Source organism: Humulus lupulus, chromosome X (genome assembly GCF_963169125.1).
Source record: "Humulus lupulus chromosome X, drHumLupu1.1, whole genome shotgun sequence".
NCBI classification, from domain to species: Eukaryota; Viridiplantae; Streptophyta; class Magnoliopsida; order Rosales; family Cannabaceae; genus Humulus; species Humulus lupulus.
The window spans coordinates 61,885,175-61,903,701 of NC_084802.1; positions in this window are offsets into that span (position 1 = coordinate 61,885,175).

Genomic DNA, 18,527 nt, shown 5'->3' on the forward strand with positions numbered 1-18,527 from the left:
TTAGGTTGACTTTATGAGTACTAGGAATTTATTTCTTTTATCATTCTCTGTTTCTCAGATCTAATGCACATTAGATGTTTGAGAAAATGCCTCAAACAACTAGACAATGTTACCATAAGATGAAAATTCCTTCTTATTGCTTGACATGTGAAATCTTATTACCATAAGATGAAAATTAATATTAAGACATTAACTTTTTATTGCTCTTGCCAGGTAATGAGAGGAGTGTAAATTGTAGAAGATAGTGAGAAAAAGAGCATTGTTCGCATTGCTCTAAGTTCATGTGGAATCTTATTACAAAAAATTATAATTTAGTATTAGGATACTAACTTTTTTTTTTCTACATGCTAAGAAATGAGAGAGAGAGAGAGATTAGGAAGAAGAGTGTTGCTAGAGTTTTCTGGGATTTGTACCTACATGTCGGGCAAGCTGGATTTGATTTATGGCCTGACTAATCTCTCATGTTTTCATGGAATATATGTTTCAAACATGTAGGCCTTAGTGGTATTATATTGTAGGCATTAAATGTAACTGTCATAGCGTTCAAAGTAATGAACTGTTATCTACAAATGGGGCCTTGAAAATTGAACAAATTATTACAGCTTTCTCTATGTTTTTTGTTTTCAGATTTTTATGGTCATCCACTGATTCCACTCTCATTTCATCCCTATCTTTTTCTTTATTGGATAATTCATTTCCAGTTAATGCAAACTTTACCTTTCTCATACTGTATTTTTATGCTAAATTTGTAGGGAGCTAAACTTCTCTGACGGTCAACCCATGGAGCCTAATGGTGATAGGAGATTACGGGCAAACCATCATAGTATTCCAGAAAATGGTGATGTTAATCATTTTAGTGCTAGTGATGTCCTTGATCCATGGACAACATGGGCATACAAGCCTCGGGCCATTTCGATGTTACTTATCGGTGCATGCTTTTGCATGTGAGAGTTCTGCCATTTAAGACTTCCCATGTTGACAGTGATTTTTTTTTATATATACCAATTATGCAATTCTTTGCTAATTAAATAGTGCTGCAATACATTTGTGGAAGATTACACTGATGGTAGATCGTGACTTAAATGTTCTTCACCTTTACTATTATCTTTCAGGTTGATCACTATATTTTTACCTGAACAAAAGGTTGTGTTCCTTTTAGGAGTTTTATGTCTGTTGTTTACCTTGTTGCTCTCACATTTTTGCTTTTTCAGGCCAGCTCTTCTCTTTCCTATCTCTATAGTGATCCTTTTTTTCCAAAAAATAAAAATGTTTGGAGTAGCCTTCTTTTGATTCACTCTGGAGTCATCTACTTCAAATTCTTATCACATTTTTTCAGCCTTTTGAAGTTATTCATTTATCTATAATTTTGTTGTGTTATTTATATCTTATGGAAACAACTTTACATTTTCTCTCTTTCCAAAAGCGAGATGATGCTCGACAGTTTATGAAGTTTCTCCATCTGGTTCTTGGTGTTGGTAATGCAGTTTAAGCTTGCAAATTATAACTTTGCATATTATTTATGCAAATTCTTTTATTTTTGCATCAATTGAATGAGAAACTTATGCTGATTGTTTATACTTTGGAATTCTGCCTTTGTAATTGCGTGCAGAACTTCCTGAAAGATCTTATGGAGCTGACTGCTGCATATATCTTCCCGAAAATCCTACAAGCAGGTTTAAGAATGTTTATGTATGATTACTTCTTCAATAATCTGTTTACTTATGATATTCTCTGATCATATCCTCTTGGTGTACTGTGTACGACTTCTATGTTGCAGTTAAGCAGACTTCTGACTTCTCTATGTTTATAATATTTTAATTTCTATAGGAAACACTTTTTGATGAATTCATTTTAGCTCATATTATTGGATGGTGGGGTAAAGCTATATTGCTTCGTAATCAGCCTCTTCTTTAGGTGTTATCAATTGGATTTGAGATGATGGAGGTTAGTTCTTTGAAAAATATAATATGTTTTATTGTGTGCCTTTCATAGTTTATTTAAATTGGTTCTTCTTTCTCCTTCTTTGAGTGGAGATCAAATGTCTTTTATGTTTCCGACAAGTGTGTTTTGAGTGCTTTGGTGGTTGAAAATGGGTTTGTAAATTTGATTATTTTACTTTTGAGAATAACTTGTGTGTTTCATATTTCTTTCTGTTTTGAGTTTACTACTTATTTTTAAAGATTTATCTATGGTTGAGTATGTTAAATCTTTTATTTTGAATTTACTGCATATTTTTATACAAATGTATGTGTGTTTTTTTTCATAAACACATGTTTGCATAATAATCTATGAAGTTTTTTCTAATTCTCTTGATGTGATAATGTGTGCATAGAATATGCTTGATTAAATTCCTGAATGACTTGTATTTTCTTTAACACATTGCTTCATCCTTCCTAGTAGTACACATTGCTGCTCTGTTAAGTCCAGACCTCATTTGATGCACTTGTTGTTTTTTTTAATGTTACATTTGAAGTTTGTTAAAATAGTTAAGATGAAAGTGTGTTGGCTTGGTGTGATTATGTGTAAATTTCCCTGTCAATTTACTTCAGGAACTTTCATATCTTATAAAACTTATCTATACATATGCATACACACTTTCAAAACTTGCAAGCCTACTGGTACACATTATGTATTTTGGCCATCATCTCATATATCTATTTGATTGAACTGAAACTTGGTTGTACAAATTGTTTTTATTGTTGGGTTAGCTGACCTATGTTTAAAGATTTGGCCATCAACATAACATGCTGGTATTTTAGTTTTAAAAAATTGACCCTATGATAGTTACTGTCTTAGGACTGTAATTTACTGCATTACTTAAAGCACAGCCCAGTTAATAATATGACACAAGATAGTCCTTGCAGTGTTCATCAGTGTTTTTGCTCATGGAATAATTGAAATATGTGGAAACAATGAAATATATTTTTGTTCATCAGTGTCCTACTTGCTGGTAAAATAGGATTGTACTTGCTTCCTATGCTTATATCCTTAAATTGGAGAATGAAAATTTCAGGCTAATTGTTTGCAATATTCTTTTGGGTTTGAAATTCAATGCTCATGCTATATAACGCTCTGTTCCAGACTTGAAGACTTACACGATTCTTGTGAATTATCTCTAGGTATATGTTAGTTTAGCTAGGTAAATTCAATTTTTTTTTTGTCTCTGAACTTTTACCTTATTTATAATCATTTGAAGATATTATAAACAGCTCAATGTTTTGGAAATCTTCCTGACTGCATACCAGAACCAAATGAGAAGCTTGTGGAATTTGGAATAGGAGGGGGCTGCAATTCTTGTGCTGGTATGTTCAACACTATTAACTGGTGATCTTAACTTGATCATATTTATTGCGATGCTTGTTTTCATAAACAGATAGATGTGTTCTGTTTATTGATAATTTTTTGCATTAGTGTTTTTGAATAAAGCTTATGAATAAAATTAAGCTAACACTAAAGTATCATTAAAGCCAAAAAAAAAAAATACTCATCACCCAAAGCCCTTTCTCTCTCTGTAATACAGTGCGATCACGTACGCAAAGCAAACCCAACCCCCCGACCGACCGCCCAGTCAGTAGCCACCACCAGTCAACAAAACTCCGCAGCGCAGCAGTTCGCCTTGAATTTCTGGCCTTCTTCCTCCTTTTTCTGCCGTAAGTATTCTTCTTCTCTGCCCTAATTCTCAACTTCTTTCAATTGATTGTGACTATAATATTTGCAAACAGAAGGAATTTCAATATTGTTTCCAAATTTGTTTGATGAAATACCTCTCTGAAATTTATGCAGACCATCAAAAATATTTTATAATATCTTCACTTTTGTTTCTAGCAGGAAATAAAATATTTGGTATGAATTTATATTCGACAAGGTTGTAAAAAAAGGAAATTACCTTTTCTTATGTTTAATTTTATCTTTATGGCATCCCCTTTATTCATATTAAGTGTCTTTTTTTTTTATCATTTTGGATCTTCATATATCTTTTCAGTTATGAAAGTGATAATTAATTTTATATTTATTTATATGTAATTTTCAAGCTCAATCCATCTTCAAAGTTGAACTATAGAGTTATATAAGTATATGTTATATATAGGCAAATAAATCACCAAATCATTTTTTGTCAATACATATTTGCATTTGTACTACTGTTATCTTATATCTTGTTTTACCATCATCATATTCATGTGGGCTTATTATTAATTTAACATATTAAGATTTTTTTTCTCCATTACTTATTCTATACTTGTAGTTTAAATCTTAACACATTAAAGAAATTATCATTTAGCATTTATTTTGTAAAGTGAGCTTGCAAGTGCTTCCCATGCTTATGAGTGATATAGCTTCTTTTTTTTTTAAAGTACTGATATAGTTTCATTTAGAGTAAGACTTATGCTATGATTATGTTCCCTTGTGCTTATTCTTAGTTTGCCACTAGTATGAGACTCTGTTCTTAGTTGGGTTCTTGTGACTCTACATTGCTTTGTTGGACTTTGGTTCTTCTTTTCCTAGCTAGTTTCATTTAATGTGTTAAGATATTATTGTCTGCCTATATGGATAGATACAAAATACCCTTTCCACAACACGTGATTATAACTCTATTAAAAAAGTATTATAATACACAAACAAAATAAATGGTTCAGTAAAAAAAAATGGTTTATCTCAGTTTTTGGAATTTGGTAAATACAATGGTTTTTTATACTTTTTTCAAATCACTGTCTCCATTTCAGCTTTAAAGTCATCAGATTGTCTTGCACCATCACTTTCTATCAAGGTAATGTATTTTTTTATGGTTTGGCTTCTTGTTTTTGTTTTGCTACTGGTCTTTGGTTTGCTTTGGTGCTTGCTTTTTTATTTCCTATGTTTGTTTTGTCTTGTGCATTTCTAGGGTCCAGTAGATTAGTTTTAGTAGTTTTATTTGTTCTCTTTTTGGTGTGTTTCATTTTCTTGTCTGAGTAATGGCCCTTGAGCTTATGTTGTGTTGTATTCTACTTTGTTTTAATGAATTAAGTGTGTGGCCTCTGTCTAGGAAAATACCATTTTAAATTAAAAAAAAAAATCTAACACAGCTGTTTGAAAAGTCCACTAATCTATCGAGTCCATGTGCCTAAGATGATGCCATTTGCAAGTTTCTTATCTTTTTCCACTTGCTGCCCCTGTTTTGCATTATGAGTGAAATCTGAAGAAAAAAAAATAAAGGGGTTTATTCAAGCAAAAGATGGCAGAGATATCTGATGGGTGCATTGTGTAACTATCAGATTTTGCTTGGTTTTATTTTCTGATGGAATTTACAGTCACTGTAGATTTTTGGGACCAAGGACTAGTTCTTTCGTTAATCTTTGAAGATGCTTCATTTTCCATCTTTTATATTCGATGATAATGCATAACAAAGTTTACATGTTTAATAAACGTGTGCCAGTATACACACACACACATGCATCACATAGTTTTGACTAGTGGTCATCATTTTAAACAGTTTCTTCATTTATCCTTGTTCACTTCATGAAGACCTTAAAATAATAATACAAACAGATAAGTATTTATCTTAGTTTTCCATTTTCTTCTTTTGAAGTTTTCAATGTATCATTTATGAATCGCAGATCATCTTGGGTTGGAATTTGGTATTTTATCACATTAGTTATACTGATCTACTACTATCATGGTCTACCATCTCTATAAAGATGGGAGTATTTCTATTTCTACATATAATTTGATCTTAATACTTGTGTCCTATTTTCAGGTTAGGGCTTCTGATGTGGGCTCTAACTTGTGTAGAGATGGTGTTGGAGGAGATGAAGAATGTGATAATGATGAAAAAATTAGAGCAGAGATTAGTATTATTAAAAGCCTATTAGGCGTAGCTTCAGATGGAAGTCCATTAGTCAGAGTAGAGGTTGTTGTTGGTATGTAGTTTATCATCAAAAATTGCCTATTCATTTGTTGACTTGTTTAGTTCTAAGAAGTTGTTTGCACCGGGTTTTTAGGCGTTATATTGGCAGCTTGTTCATATTCTTGAGGCTGCTCAAACAAACCTGCTCCTCCTAGGGCAGTATTGTAATTTGTTAACTGAGTTAATGAAGTTTGATTTCTTTTCCATCCTGGCAGCTCTAGGGAGATTTTCCTTTGGTCAAAACAATCATCTCAAGTTAATTGCTGCAGCATATTGGAAGCATACTAGGTCTCCTTTGAGTTCCCTGCCTTCTTTGCCTCATATAAGAAGTCCAAGTAGTGTTATTCCATCTCAGATTGGTCCAATATCGAGAGTTGGCACTGACAGCTCGTCTCTTGTTTGAGATGGAAGAGTCTGCACTAGCAGCCCTCTTGCTACTTCTGGATTAGCCTGATCCTTTGTTTATTTTGCAGATGTGACAAGCGAAGTAGAAAAGAATACTTAAGACTCCTTGAAAGTAGTAACTTTGTTTATTTCTTTGTGTTGAAAGTAGTAACTTTTAACTATGTGGAATATTTAAGACTCCTTGAATACTTAAAGAACATTTTGTTGTTAATGACAGTGTTGAATGTTTTAAACTAATTTGTGGATTGTTAATACAATGTTGAATGTTCTTACTTTTTGTTATTTGAAAATCAAGTTCATTTGATGATGCTAGTATATATTAGAAAGCTAATTTTAATTATATAAAAAAATTAAAATATAATAGAATAAATTAGTGTTATATAAATAAAATATATAATGAGAATTTAAACTTATCTAAATATTAAAATAATACAAAAATTGTGTTATAATATCTATTACAATAACACTTTTTATGCAAAGAATTGTGTTATGCAAACTTCATTATATAACACAAATAATGTGTTATACTAAAGTGTTATATTATATTATAATATAATGTTTTAGATTAAATAAATGTGACAAAGTGTGTCACATATTGTAACATATAATAGAGAGTTACAATATTTAGATATATGAGATATATCCAAATAATGTAACATATTTGGTGTTACAAATTTATAACCTCCAAATATTACCCTTTATTGTGTAAATTGTTGTTAGACAATATTGAGATGAATTTCATAAAGCCATATGTGATATGGCTGTTAGAGATATGATTTTAACCCCGATAATGTGTTTTGGGAGTTACAAAATCATTTGGGAGAGTTTGGAACCGTTTGGAAAAATAGCACATTTTTTGTGCTGAATTTGGTCAGTGGCCGCGACCACCAACATTCAGTGGCCGCGGCCACTAATGTCTCTGGCCATGGCCACAGGCCAAAACTGATCAAATTTTTAGTTTTTTCAATCTTTGTTGAACGGCTCAAAAAACCCAAATAACTCCCAAATCTCATTTTTAATTCCATATTAATCCAATTAAACATTGGTAACAGCCATGGGAGTTGGTGGAATTTGAAATTTAAAGGGTGTCTCTAAATTCTATAAATAGGAGCCTATAGCTCACTTGTAAGACACAACATTTCTATCCATTAGAGCACTTGGCTAGAAGCACCTTGAGGCTTGATAATTCCAGAAAGCTTTTCCAATATCTGAGAGAGATCCCTTAGTTCTTGAGTTAGGGGGAAATAAGCTTTTCGACAAAGTTTTTAAACCTTGTTCAAGTTGGTGATCCCCAACCCTCTTCACTTAGGTTGTGTAAGTGAGAGTTTACTTGTGTTTCTATTCTTCTTTTTATTCTATTGTTTTTCTTCTTATTCTCTTGTTCTATTTACTTGTATATTTTGTTTAAGAGTTGTAATCTTTTCTTTTGGTCCAAACACTTTATTTTACTTGTAATCTTTTGCTTAGAGTTGTATTCTCACTATTCTCTTCTTCTTCATCATCTTCTTCATTTCCTTTGGTTATTTGTAATTTTCAGTTATAGAGTTGTAATCTTATTCAATCAATCATTATTTATTTGTAATACATTGCATAGAGTTGTAATATTATTATCAATTTCCATTGAGGCAATTTATATTTTCCTAACATAAAGTGTAGTATAACACAAAAAAAGTGTTATACTAAAGTGTAGTGTAACACAAAAAAAGTGTTATACTAAAGTGTAGTATAACACAAATTTATAAGTATTGAAATGTGTTATATAATCGACTATACATAACATAATTAAACACTTATCTATATATTAAAATAACACAGAAAATGTGTTATCGTTTACAGTATTATAACACATCTGTATAACAATGATAAAGTGTTATGTAAAGTACCCTGACCTACGATAACATAGTCGCTCTTAACACATCAAAAAATGTTATGGTATGTTTTGATATCACATTTTCGGTGTTATTAAAACCATTTTTTCTTGTAGTGCGATAGTCTTGTAGGCCTAGGAACTTTGTCCTCGGGGCCTTGAGAGAGCGCTTGGTGCCAGACACTACAGCCTTGGGCCACCACAAGATCGTTTGACAACTTTTTGGGTGCCTCGAGTAATGGTGTTGACTTTGTACACTCGAAAATTGGTAATTTTCACAACGCTGCCAAATATTGGAAAACTTGCAGCCGCATTCTCATAGTGTCAAGGACATGCCTCCCCTGAAAGAGTGGGCTGCAACCTGCAAATTGGGCCCCGGGCGATCTGCAAGGGCCTACCGCCACCTTTGTCGTAGAAAAGTGTTTTAATTAGGTATTTAATCCCACTTTTGTGGGAATATTCTTGTAATAACTATTCATTAAGAGAGTTAATGGCCCTTAGCCTCTATAAATAAAGCTAGGGCACCATTGTAAAAGGGTTCATAATTTCTTGTACTCAAAGCACTCTATACTCTACCTGAGAAAACCTTCATTGAAGCTTGCCATATCAAGCTTCATGAACACTAATACTAAAATCTCAGTGTTAATCTTCTTTATTTTCTTTGAGTTCTGTTATTAAGTTGATAGCGAAAAAGGAAATCAACATTTTGGTGCTTTCATTAAGAGCTTGAAGAAACAGTCATGGTGACCACATGTAGAAATGCCCAAAACAACGTTGCTCCTCCTGTCGAAGTTGAACGAGGAGAACCGAGTCGGGCACCACCAAATGACATTCCAAAGATGGCTTAGAAGGATTACGACGAGAACGTTGACTACGACAGCGAACTTGGCAAGTTCTACAAGGAGGATTATCCTTAGCCCATGGACACGGAGGATCGGATAGAAGTGGTGGTGCTCTGCAGCCAGGTGGCTCTCAGCAGCAAAAAATTGATGCCCATGAAGGGAATATCGCCATCTCATAGGAGATGGTTAAAGCCATGAGGGCTACTCTTGCAGCCCAAGGGATGTTAGTGGACCCCCATGGCGAATTACCACAAAGGTAGCCATCGAGCGTGACACCTGCGCACCCAGCCGGAGTGCCACCTGTCAATGCAACAGGCATGCCTCTTGAGCACTTCGTTGGCATGGCGCAAGACCCGCCAGCTGGCATCTCACCTACACACCCACCTGGAGCTGGAGTCCAACCTGCGTCATAAGACCGTGGAAAAGGCAAAGTAGACGAAAACCCTACTTGAGGGTGGAAGAGAACTCGTCGGTCTTCCGAGCCCATTCCGCCCCAAAGGCGGGCCAGTGATGTCCAAGATCATGGAACCCAAGGACACCGCCAGGCCGCTGGCGTCCGCAGAGCCCAGGGTGTTTCATCCAGGTGCGTTGCGATAGATCGTGTCTGGACTAGAGGTGGTGTCCTGCCGATACCTTGTCAACGTCACAGAAACCCTAGCCAAGGAGCCGCTAGGAGAAATTTCTCTGCCAACCAAGGACAAGGAATCATTGTCTCAATCAATAACGAGTACGATGACTCCAATGGGGAAACATAAATACGATACCCCGATGACGGTGGTCTCCACCAAGCACAACCTGACCTGCGAGATGTAATGACCCACTAATCTAGACTCTTGGGCCATTATCGAACTATACATACAAATTCTTACTAAAACGTACATTTGCGAAAATACCATAATTTATTATAAACTTGTAGAAACAAAGGTTACTTTCATAAAAACAAGTAGGATATGGGTACCCATTGTCTTTAAAACAAAAATAACTTAAAATGAAAAGAGTTACATAGAAAATGCGGAAAATACATGTAAAACCATAAAAAGTAAAATGAGACTACATCCTCGAATCGAATAACGCTCGGCCCCTTGACTCCATTCATCATCGATACACATCCTCTAAGCGTCACGAATCTTACCGCCTCTAAAGCTATTTTCCTGCACATAAAACAAAAAGGAATGAGCCTAATGCCCAGCAAGGAAAATCTAACACATAGTCATACACATAAATTTCATAATAAACGTAAAGACATATCATAACACTTAATACATACACTTATTATAATGGCCATTATTACTTGGGGTCCCATAGACTAAACAAGCTTATGCCCATGAGACTAGTGGGGTCCTACTAGCTAAGTAGGCATATGCCCATAATCTTTTTGGGGTCTTGTTAGTCAAATAGGGCATAAGCCCAAGCCTACAAACATACATATTCATAACACATTTAATAACATAAAACATAAGATAACATAAGCATATAACATATTGATTCTAGCCTATTTTCCTTACCAAAGTTACCGGGATATGGGGACTGAGTTGGGACTTTTTGGAACACTCCTAATAACCATTAAAAAGAGTGAGTCTAAAGAAGAAAAGAGATGAAATGAAAGGGATGGAAAGACTAAACCATTGAAAGTTACACTTACCAAAACTTATGTTCTCAAGAGCTTAGATTTCCTAACCAAAATAAAATGGGGTTAGGAAACTGAGTAGAAGATTAAGAAAGGGAAAATAACTTAAAACAAATGAACTAGAGTTTTGGTTACCTCAAAGACTTGTAAGATCAAATTACACCACAGCCGAAATACTATAGAACCTCACTTCCCAAAGTGTTTGATAAGCTTATGATGTTTAAGCTTATGATTTCCCCAAACCAGGTGTTTACACTCTCACACTCACTTAGCACTAGCAGCTTCTGAACTTAGAGCAAAAGGTGAATAATGGCTGGGTACTAGGTCCTATTTATAGAGTTTGGGAATGAAAGTATCTTGATTTTACTTGAATAAAAATAACGGATTTTTAGGTGAAAATCATTTGAATAATCGTTCAGCAAAGGCTGAAGACTCGTTCAAAAGATGCTGGACTTTTGAAGAAGTTTGAATGGCTGAAAGGAAAAGAATTAAAAAATGTTTGAATTCATGCTGGAGGAGGCGATATATCGCCCCCTGTAGGCGATATATCGCCTGGGCCAGTATGCCTGAGGCGACCGTTCATCGTCTCATGTTTTCCGTATCTATGTGCTGCGATATATCGGCACACGCTGAATATTTAAACACGAAATTACACATTTTTAGCTAAGTTTGAATGGAGTAAACAGCCTTGACTAAGCCTTCAACGTATTCAAAGCTGCTGACTGACCCTATAATATTCAAACTTTATCCTTATTTAATTTAATCCTCAAAAATACTTAATCCTTAATTACCCATTCATAACATGTGCTTAAAATCCTATTGGTTGATATCTAAATCTTATAGTATAATAAATATAATCCTTAATTATCAGTCATATAATCAAACCTTAGGTTATACTTAATATTCTTAAACTATAGGTTAAACTTAGAAAATCTATAAGTACTACTATGAGTGTCCAAATAATTCCCGGTCTGAACCAAAATCCACAGTTACAAAGATAATACTAACATACTATAATACTACTAAACAATTAGCTAAGTAAAGTTCTTGGACTCTACAATTCTCCCCTACTAAAAAGAATTTCATCCTCGAAATTTACTTACCAAATAACTCCGGATACCGGCTCTGCATGTCCTCCTCTAACTCCCACGTTGCCTCGCGTTCAGAACTATTACTCCATAAGACTTTGACTATAGGAAAGCTCTTGGACCGCAACTGCTTCATCCCTCTATCTAGGATGCTAATCGGTCGTTCCTCATAACTTAAGTCTTTCTGGAGTGCTATGGTATCGTACTTGAGGACGTGAGATGGGTCTGACACATACTTGCGTAACATCGAGATGTGGAACACGTTGTGACTATCGACTAGTGCTGGCGGTAGGGCTAGTCTATAAGCTACTGGTCCCACTTTGTCCAATATCTCAAAAGGACCTATAAATCGGGGACTAAGTTTGCCTTTCTTCCCGAACCGCTTGACACCTTTCATAGGAGATATCTTCAGGAAGACTTGATCTCCAACTTGGAACTCCACATCGCGTCGCTTGGTATCTGCATAGCTTTTCTGTCGGCTTTGAGCAGCAAGCATACGCTGTCTAATAAGCGCTACTGCTTCTTGAGCTTGTCTAACAACTTCAGGCCCTAGAAGCTGCCTTTCTCCTACCTCGTCCCAGTGTAACGATGATCGGCACCTTCTTCCATATAGAAACTCATAAGGTGCCATCCCGATCGTCGACTGGTAGCTGTTGTTGTATGAGAATTCGATCAGCGGTAAGTACTTGTTCCACGATCCTCCGAAATTAAGTATACGCGCTCGTAGCATATCCTCTAAGATCTGAATCGTACGCTCGGACTGCCCATCTGTCTGAGGGTGGAAAGTTGTACTAAGACTTAACTTAGTACCCATGGCTTGCTGTAAGCTTCTCCAAAATCTTGACGTAAACACCGATCCTCTATCTGACACTATCGTCTTGGGGATTCCATGCAATCGTACAATCTCTTTGATGTAGATGTCTGCATATTGGTCTGCCATATATGTAGTCTTAACAGGCAGGAAATGAGCCGACTTGGTTAGTCTATCTATGACTATCCAAGCGGAATCATGCTGCTTATTCGTCTTTGGCAGACCCGTCACGAAGTCCATGGCTATATCGTCCCACTTCCATTCCGGTATGTTAAGCGGTTGCAATAATCCTGCAGGCCGCTGATGCTCCGCCTTCACTTGCTGGCATACAAGACACTTAGATACATACTCTGCTATCTCCTTCTTCATCCCTGGCCACCAATAGACTTCCTTGATGTCATGAGTCATCTTGGTAGACCCTGGATGAACTGAGTATGGGGTATTGTGCGCTTCTTCTAGGATCGTCTTCTTAATACTTTGATCGTCTGGCACGCATACCCGATCCTTATATCTCAATAAACCTTGACTGGATATTGAGAAATCTGTAGTCTTTCCTTCTCTGACTGCATCCATATGTGCTGCTAGTGTGTCGTCATGTCCCTGACCAATTCGTATGTCTTCTAGCAGATTTGATTGGATAGACAAGTTAGCCAGCTTGCCTACAACCACTTCTATTCTGGCACTGATAAGCTCCTGCTGTAGCGGCTTTTCTATTCCGGATAAGGCTGCTAAGTTCCCATAACTTTTCCGGCTAAGTGCATCGGCAACTACATTCGCTTTCCCTGGGTGGTATAGGATTTCGCAGTCGTAATCCTTGACTAACTCTAACCACCTGCGCTGCCTCATGTTGAGCTCCTTCTGCGTAAAGAAGTATTTTAAACTCTTGTGGTCCGTATAAATCTCACACCGTTCTCCGTAAAGATAATGGCGCCAGATTTTTAACGCAAAGACCACCGCTGCCAACTCCATATCGTGGGTTGGATAGCGTTGCTCATACTCCTTCAACTGACGTGAGGCATAGGCTATCACCTTGTCATTTTGCATCAGTACGCATCCCAATCCTAGCTTTGATGCATCACAGTAGACAACGAACTTATCGTTGGGTGTTGGGACACTAAGTACTGGTGTTGAGCAAAGCTTATCTTTAAGCAACTGAAAGCTTTCCTCACACTTCTCATTCCAGTTAAACTTTTGTTGCTTCCGGGTCAGGTTGGTGAGTGGAGTGGCTATCTTAGAGAAGCCCTCTACAAACTTTCTATAATAACCTACTAGCCCTAAGAAGCTTCTTACTTCTGACGCGTTCTTTGGCCTAGGCCAATCCTTCACTGCCTCTACCTTCGATGGATCTACTGCAATTCCTTCTTTTGATATGATGTGTCCGAGGAACGCCACTTGCGAAAGCCAAAATTCACATTTCTTGAACTTGGCGTAGAGTTTATGCTCCTTCAATCGCGTCAAAATCAACCTTAAGTGTTCCTCGTGCTCTACTTCGTCCTTGGAGTAAATTAAAATGTCGTCGATGAACACAACGATGAATTTATCCAAGTAGTCTTTGAAGACCCTATTCATTAAGTCCATAAACGCGGCTGGTGCGTTAGTAAGACCAAAAGACATAACCAAGAACTCGTAATGTCCATAACGAGTCCTAAAGGCTGTCTTAGGGATATCTTCTCCCTTTACCTTGAGCTGATGATACCCGGACCGTAAATCGATCTTAGAAAATACAGTCGCGCCTCGGAGTTGATCAAAAAAATCATCAATCCGAGGTAGCGGGTATTTGTTCTTAATTGTTACTTTATTTAGCTCACGGTAGTCTATGCATATCCGCATACTCCCGTCCTTCTTCTTCACGAATAGTACCGGAGCTCCCCATGGTGAATGGCTTGGCCTAATGAAACCCAAGTCTAGGAGTTCTTGTAGCTGCGTCTTTAACTCCTTGAGTTCCGTAGGTGCCATCCGATATGGTGCCTTAGAGATAGGCTCGGTGCCTGGTACTAATTCTATCGTGAAGTCTATTTCTCGAGTTGGCGGCAACCCTGGCAAGTCATCGGGGAAAATTTATGGAAATTCTTGAATAACCCGAACATCTCCAACCTTAAGCGGCGTCTCATTTTCCACATTCGTTATGCTGGCTAAGAATGCTTGGCATCCTTTCTCCATCATTCTCTGAGCTTTGAGAGATGACACTAATGGGGTGCGTAGTCCTGAAGCTTGTCCCATGAAGCACAGTTTCTGGCCGTCAGGAGTCTCGAACACCACCTTCTTGCGTTTGCAGTCGATCGTTGCGCCATGCCGTGCTAGCCAATCCATGCCTAGTATGACGTCGAAGTCTTTGATCACCAGTTCTATCAGGTCTCCTTCTAGTTCCTTGTCCTCAATCTTGATTGGTACGCCTCGTACAATTCGTGATGATAGAACTACTTTGCCCGAAGGCAGCTCAGTTACAAACCTAGTTCTAAATCTTTCACTAGGTTTGTCTAGTTTATCTATCATTCCTAATGAAATATACGAATGAGTGGCTCCCGAATCAAATAATACATGACATAAATTATTGAGGATGGAAACCTGACCTGTGACCACCTTGTTGCTAGCATCCGCCTCTCCTTGGGTTAAAGCAAAAACCCGAGCAGGAACCATCTTTTCATCCTTCTTTCCTTCTGGCTTTTGCTGAGGACACTCTTTCTTACGATGCCCTTCTTGACCACAGTTGAAACACTCCTTAGTGTTGGCGCGACATTCTCCGGGGTGCTTCTTCTGACATTTGGCACATGGCGGGTATTCCACGTAGCCCGACCTATTTCCCCCATTATTTGGTCATGCCCTTTTATTACTATCGGCTTGCTTGTTGTCAGGATGCCGTCTCTTCTGTCCGTTACCGTTGTTGTTGGACTGATTGTTGCCGCTATTGCTAGACTGATTGTTGTTCCGATTGGCCTGAGGTTGGCTCTGCTGTCTGGGTTCCGGCTTACTGGCTTCTTCTTTGCTTACGTTGGCCTGTAACCTTTCTACTTCGATTGCCGTCTCAAGAACATCGGCATATGAAGTGTTTCCCTGGTTTGCTAGCTTCACCCCCATCTCGATCTTTGGTCGGAGTCCTCTCACGAATTTGTTCACCCTCAGATAATCGGTTGGAACTAACTCTGCTGTGAACTTGGCTAAGCGGTCGAACTGACGAGCATATTCTGCCACTGTTAAATTCCCTTGCTTCAGGTTGGTGAATTCCTCGACTCTCGTAGCAAGTACCGCCGAATTGTAGTACTTCTTGTGGAAGAGCTCCACAAATTGGGTCCACGTCATGGTGGCAGCATCATGGGATTGCTGGACCAAGTCCCACCATATCCTGGCATCCTTCTTGAGCAAGGACGAGACGCAGGATATGCGATCCGCATTACTGAAATTCATGTGGGCTAGGATCGGCTCCACATTCCTTAGCCATTCTTCTGCTTCAAAGGGGTCCGTAGTCCCTTTGAAGTTCGGAGCGTTATCCTTGCGGAACCTCTCGTACACTGGCTCCATGTGCTGTACTGGGTACGGCGCGTAATTCGTCATAGGCCATCCCCCATACGGACCAACTTGTTGGGGTGCTGGGGCCATTGGCTGCGGCTGTGGCGGAGGCTGAGGCTGAGATTGAGCCTGTTGGCGTTGTTGCTGCAGAAGTTCCTCGACTTACTGTCGCAGTCTGGCAATCTCTGCAGTGTTGTCAGCTGGCTGTGCCGGCGTGTTGCGGCGAGCAGTAGCACGCACTCCCCTTCGGCGAACTGTAGGGACCGTATTGGTCGCTGGAACATCGTTGGAGGCATTTCCGTTGGTGCGTGCAGATCTTCGGAGAGACATCGTAACAGAGTTCTAACAGTTGAAAGAAACATGTTAGAACTTTTCCTAATAGGCTCTAAGGAAAAACTTATTCTAAAACAAACATATCTCAGACCTATTTATTATGACTTCTTATGAAAAAATTATATAAGTCTTTATTTATTATTAGAGTGGGTTTCTATACTTAGAAAACAAGTCATCTTTATTTTCTAAGTGTGTTTCTAATCATCCTATATGACTTAATTCTCAGGCTCGAAACTTATCTTTGTTCCAAAGTTAACCATATTGAGGGAGGGCTGGGATCAGTAAAATCGTTCCCACTACTATGGCCCCCTAACTCTCAATAAGGAAACCAGGTTCATTGATTTGTATCCACCCTTACCGAACTCAGTCATTATTCATTTTATTTAGTATTTATTATGATTGCATAAATAAAATCAAACTCACACATGATATTCAAATAGCATGTTATTCATTTGGAAAAACAATTTCACTTATTACAATCAAAAGTAAATAAAACAAATAAAACTACTAATCTAAAAATCGGGATCTTCTACATCCGATCCGTCATCTAGCATATCATCATCTATTTGTTCATAATCATCATTGTCATGAGCATCGAAACGTCCTATAGGAAGGTTGGTGAGAATCCTATGTTTTTGCTCATTTGTGAACTGAAACTCAAATTTTGCGGTAAACCTAACTAAGAGGAAATAGTATCTCATTGCTAATGGTAATTCATCCTCCTCATGCATTTCTTCCCATATTTCTTCTAAAGCTGCTATTACAGGATGGAAATCTTTAAATAGCCTAATCACTAGTACATATTGTTCTGTTGATCTTAGCATTATTTGCTTAGCCTCTTGAAGGCCACCTATCTCTTGGTGAAATAAAAGCAACCTTCGAGTGATCCTTTCTAGTGCTCCTACAGTGTTTCTTGGCTCCCTTATTCTTTTTAAAGCCTTAATGGCTCGGATATCTTGGTAGGTTAAAGCTCTGTTCATTCTTAACTGAAACATAAACACTAAAGTTGTTAGCTATACACATAGACAAAGTAACTTGTAACTTAAACACTTACTTGGCGGTCAGATTCGGAGCTTCGAGCGTGTGTATCGAGGAGAACTTCATGCAAAGGAACCGTTTCTCTGATACCAACTATAATAACCCACTAATCTAGACTCTTGGACCATTATCGAACTATACATACAAATTCTTACTAAAACATACATTTGCAAAAATACCATAATTTATTATAAACTTATAGAAACAAAGGTTACTTTCATAAAAATAAGTAGGATATGGGTACCCATTGTCTTTAAAACAAAAATAACTTAAAATGAAAAGAGTTACATAGAAAATGCGGAAAATACATGTAAAACCATAAAAAGTAAAATGAGACTACATCCTCGAATCGAATAACGCACGGCCCCTTGACTCCATTCATCATCGATACACATCCTCTAAGCGTCACGAATCTTACCGCCTCTAAAGCTATTTTCCTGCACATAAAACAAAAAGGAATGAGCCTAATGCCCAGCAAGGAAAATCTAACACATAGTCATACACATAAATTTCATAATAAACGTAAAGACATATCATAACACTTAATACATACACTTATTATAATGGCCATTATTACTTGGGGTCCCATAGACTAAACAAGCTTATGCCCATGAGACTAGTGGGGTCCTACTAGCTAAGTAGGCATATGCCCATAATCTTTTTGGGGTCTTGTTAGTCAAATAGGGCATAAGCCCAAGCCTACAAACATACATATTCATAACACATTTAATAACATAAAACATAAGATAACATAAGCATATAACATATTGATTCTAGCCTATTTTCCTTACCAAAGTTACCGGGATATGGGGACTGAGTTGGGACTTTTTGGAACACTCCTAATAACCATTAAAAAGAGTGAGTCTAAAGAAGAAAAGAGATGAAATGAAAGGGATGGAAAGACTAAACCATTGAAAGTTACACTTACCAAAACTTATGTTCTCAAGAGCTTAGATTTCCTAACCAAAATAAAATGGGGTTAGGAAACTGAGTAGAAGATTAAGAAAGGGAAAATAACTTAAAACAAATGAACTAGAGTTTTGGTTACCTCAAAGACTTGTAAGATCAAATTACACCACAGCCGAAATACTATAGAACCTCACTTCCCAAAGTGTTTGATAAGCTTATGAT